Genomic DNA, 1,451 nt, shown 5'->3' on the forward strand with positions numbered 1-1,451 from the left:
GAATATTAGCCCTTTGTCTGAGATACATGTTGAATATATTTTTTAGCTTTTCTATTTTATTTTTACTATGTTTACCATGTGCTTTTTGACAAATAATTCCATTTTTGTAGTTAAAAAATATCACTTTTTATCACTTTTAGATTTTGATTCACAGCTAGAAATGCTAGTCCTACGGTGAAGTTAAAGAGGAACATTCTTCTAGGACTTGGACTTCATCAATTTTAATTTATATCTCTAATGTATTTTTAGGAGAGCACTGGTGGCCTAGTGGCAAAATGCTGTGCTGCAATCCTGAAGTCACGTAGTTCTAATCCACTGCTGCTTCATAGGAGAAAAATGGACAATCTCCTGTGTGATTAACTGTCTCTGAAAACCCACCAGAGGGTCAGCTATGGGTTGGTTCCAACTTCATGGCATAACAACACAATACATTTCTATTTTTTTCTTTGTGTATTTTGAGAGGTATTTGCTGTTTTATCTTTTTACCAAGTCACCATTCAACTACACCAGCAGCAATTATGAAAGAATTCCTCATTGCCTCTATTTATTTGAGACACCACACTTTCACACTAAAATTCCAATTGTATGGGTGTTTATTTCTGGCCTAAGACTCTGGTTGCTAGTTTATAGCGAGTCACACTGCTATCCCACAGACCATGCCTCTCTGGCAGTTTGAATCCAACATCAGTTCTTAATGGAAAGAGATGAGAATAATCTGTTTATTGATTTTCCCATTCACATTATTTTAGTTAAAAATCCCAGGGAGTTTTTTTTGTAGATAGGTACTGGACACTAAGTTACTCGCAAGTATTTCATCTTCTTTGTTACATTTTAAGTACTATTTTCTCTATGACTGTATGCCCTAACTGGTTTATATTTTTATGTAAACAAAGGTTATTGATTTATGTTCATTTTTTAAACTACTTTGTTACACTCTTCTATTACTTAAATAAATTTTGTCTTTGACCTTCTAGGATTTCCAGGTATATTAAATGCTCATCTACATATAGAAATATTTTTATTCTTCTTAACCAATTTTTGCATCTCTTGTCTAATTGTATGATTTAACATATCTAAGACAAAGTTTAATAGTAGTGTATGTATGGAGTTCCTACTCTTTCATTGTTTATTAATTTAACGGAAGTGCCTTCAATATCTACCCAATACGTAATATTCTCATTTGAGTAACAGTACATATATTTTAACATGTAAAAAATATATTAATTACTAATTTTTTCTTTTTGTTGTTGCTACGTGCCATCGAGTCACTTGCAACTCATAGCGATCCTATGTACAAGAGCTCTAAACGCCATTCTATCCTGTGCCAATCTAGCCATCTCAAACGCACTTATTCCCACCACTCCAGTCACAGAATCGATCCATCTCCTTGAGGTCTTCCTCTCCTTTGCTGCCCCTCCACTCTCCCAAACATGATGTCCCTCTCCAAGGAC

The sequence above is a fragment of the Elephantulus edwardii genome, unplaced genomic scaffold (assembly GCF_000299155.1).
Source record: "Elephantulus edwardii isolate Elephantulus edwardi_28Jun2011 unplaced genomic scaffold, EleEdw1.0 scaffold00030, whole genome shotgun sequence".
In the NCBI taxonomy this organism is placed as follows: domain Eukaryota; kingdom Metazoa; phylum Chordata; class Mammalia; order Macroscelidea; family Macroscelididae; genus Elephantulus; species Elephantulus edwardii.